Source organism: Quercus suber, unplaced genomic scaffold (genome assembly GCF_002906115.3).
Source record: "Quercus suber isolate HL8 unplaced genomic scaffold, Cork oak 2.0 scaffold_512, whole genome shotgun sequence".
NCBI lineage: Eukaryota > Viridiplantae > Streptophyta > Magnoliopsida > Fagales > Fagaceae > Quercus > Quercus suber.
This window is the reverse complement of record NW_027069961.1, coordinates 560,275-563,705: the sequence shown is the minus strand read 5'-3', so window position 1 is coordinate 563,705 and position 3,431 is coordinate 560,275.

Genomic DNA, 3,431 nt, shown 5'->3' with positions numbered 1-3,431 from the left:
GTGGAGCCAAGAGTGACGGCCCCGTATACGTACCACAATTACTTGTAGAGTTGTAGAATATAAGCTTAAAGCAAATAGAAACATATACAAAGCAAATATATATAGGAAGATATATATTAAGGAGGTGTGGGTTTCAATGGGGGGGTGGCGGGGGGAATTGCCCCCTATTGATATTAATGTCATCGTAACATTTTTTTTTTTTTTAAGTTCAAAAGTAAAAAAAAAAAAAGTACAAAGCTAAAATATACTTCAAACTGGAACATTATAGACACACTATATTTTCATAGACATGTATCTACTAAAATTAAAAAAAAACTTCATGTTTTCCCTTATGTTTCCTCTTCTTCATTCATTTTATTGCCTTCTTAAGCTCTTGATGAACCATTCCAACTTTCTTATGGCCAAGTTGTGCCCTATAACGAACCCAATTATCAACCCACATCCATATCCCATCATTATGACTACCCAATCAAATTTACTTGGAAAATTTGAAACTCCATCTTGTTTGGAATTTGGTGGTGGTTGTGTCAATGTCTCAAAAGTTTTGCATTTCTTGTTTAGAGGGCTACTGCACAACTCTGAGTTACCCAAATATGAATTATTTAGAAATGTAGAGAATTGTTGCCCTTGTGCAATAGGTCCCATGAGATGGTTATTTGAGACGTTAAAGAACTCAAGGAATGTGAGTTGCAATAGTTGATAATGAATCTTTCCTATGAGCTTGTTTTGAGAAAGGTCCAGAGATTCAAGCTCAATTGAGTTCCCGAGGATGGTGGTATATGACCGATAAGAATGTTGTTGGATAAGTTGAGCAAATGCAACCCCTTCAAATTTCCAATGACTTCTGAAATTTCTCCTTCAAATTTATGGCTTGAGAGATCAATGGCTGTAAGATGATTTTGGATCTTTTTGTATGGTGTCTTGACGCCTTTGTTTGTTATATCTAGGGAGTAAAAAAAAGATGATTCCCATGCGAAATGTTTTGATGTTATCGTTGTGAGTGTAACTATGGACGCCCGATTTTTCCACCATGTGTTTCAAAGGGTGTCATCGCACATTGGGTCCTTGACGACGTGACTCATGTGTGATTGTGTATTTAAAGTGGGGTGTGTGTGTGTGTGAGGCCGTTTTTCTAATTTTTATTTTAGAAGTCGCCACCAACCATTGTTTTTGTAGTTGGTGTGATTGGTCACCTAGATGTCTAATTTATTTTAGGTTACCTAATTAACTAAACCAAAATTTAAAGGACCATTAATTAAGGTAAACCAAAAGTCTTTGAACCAAAGATTTGAGACTCGGAAGTTTGGTTACGTGTGGAGAAGATGTTAAGTACCCCACAACGCCTATTCAAAGGTTAGTACCTCATTTTAATTTATTCCCAACATTAATTTTTTATAAAGAAATGGAACACTTGGCATTTTGATTTTTTGAAAAGGTTTTAGCAAACAATATACATACATATGTACATGGGAGTAAATATTTACTTAATAGCTATCTTGTGAATAATAACTCCATCAAAATATACAACCAAACATGTAAAGTATTTACATAGGTAGCATGTGGCAAAAGCATATAAACATATTATACAATAACATGTGAATATCTATTATATACACTAGCCTCATCACACTTGAGTCGCATGAGTGATGAGACTCTTTTTTTATTTTGAGTTTAATATAATTTTTCAATTTGAACTTATCTATTGTTAGTGAGGTTACACAGGAAAGGGTTTTTATAAAACTAAAATTTAGGATTTGAAATGGAGTAAACTGTTGGGTTTAGTGTGTGCTAGTTTTTGGGAAAAAAAAAAATGTATCAAACATACATGAAATATGTTTAGATAGAAAGTGTGCTAATTTTTAGAAAAAAAAAAGTTTCTCTAGTATTTTTTTTTTTAATTTTGTTGAATTACAATTTTAACCCTATTTTTTATTTTTTAAGAATAATGATTATCTAATTAGATTAGGGGTATTTTTGACATTTTCTAAAGTCATAACAAACTTTTTGAATCCTTTTTATATATAGAGATAAATAGTGTGTGAATACTAAATCTATACAAAAATAAACACACACAAAAAAAAAAAAAAATGGAGGAGGTTGGAAGAGTAGCACCTTGTTGTCATCCCCCACTTTCTCATTTTTTGTTCATGCAAAAAATATGATAAAAGAAGCTTGTTAGTGCCAAATATGTTAGAGACAAATGTAAGCTTATTGGGTGTTCAAAGACCCACAAACTACGCCTACTCTAAGGAAAGACTTGGAAAAATAAAAGGACTACCACGTTAACTTTAATTTATTATTTTGAAGAACAAAACACATTTTTTGGGAAACAAACATAACTCTTTTTTTGTTAAAAGGGTTTCAAGAAAACATTTTCTTTCTGAAGACTTGCATCTTTTTGAAGGAAAAAAGTTTTTGATGTATGTTAATAAAAAATAAAAAAAAAACATTTTTGGAAACATTATTTTTGAAAAAAGAAAAGGGATCTTTGAAAACTTTTTTTTTTTTGAAGTTTCGGGTTCCGCTAAAAAAGGATTATACTTAAAATAAAATAAATAAATAAAAACAGATTTTATTTTGTTTTAAAAAAAGTTTCGTACAATAATTTTTTTTTTAAAGAAAACATATTTTTTCCAGTTAAAAGGGTTTTGAAAAAAAAAATCATATTATTTTTGAAAACAGATTTTTTTTACTTGGAAAACAGTTTTTTAAAACAGTTTTGAAAAACAGATTTTTATACAGAAAACAGTTTGAAAAAAAAAGTTTTTATCTTATTCAGAAAACAGTTTTTATTTAATACAGAAACAGTTTTTATCTTGTACAGAAAACTGTTTTTATTATTTTCCAGGAAAACAGTTTTGGAAAACGGATTTTTTTTTTTTTGAAAACAGTTTAAAAAAAAAACAGTTTTTATAATTTAAAAAATAAAGATTTGAAAACAGCTTTCTTTTATGAGGAACAACTTTAAAAAAGAAAAAGAAAAAAAGAAACAGATTTCTTTGATAAAAAATATTTTTTTAAGAAAAAAAAAAAAAACAGCTTTTATGCTTGTCTTTTTATTGTTGTTGGTGTAATTGGCAGTCAAGTTTGAGTGAGTTGAAAAAAGTGGACTAATAAAGAGGCTCCGCAATCCTCATATTACCTTTTAGTAATGTACAGAAAAAGAGAGAGACATACATGGGAGAGGGGTGATGGATTGCTTGGAAGAAAGGAAGAAGGAAAGAAACTTACTACAGACTTACAAAGAATGAAATAGCTTTATCTTTCATTTCGTTTGCTTCTATATATTTTAGATAAGTGCTTTTTAATTCTTTTACAGAAAAAGGGAAAGAGGGATATTTCTTTGGTTTGAGTTTGGAAGAGTGGTGGGATTGGTCTAAAATTTCACAATGTTTATACCCTAGGTTTTTTTTTTTTTTTTTTTTTTTTTT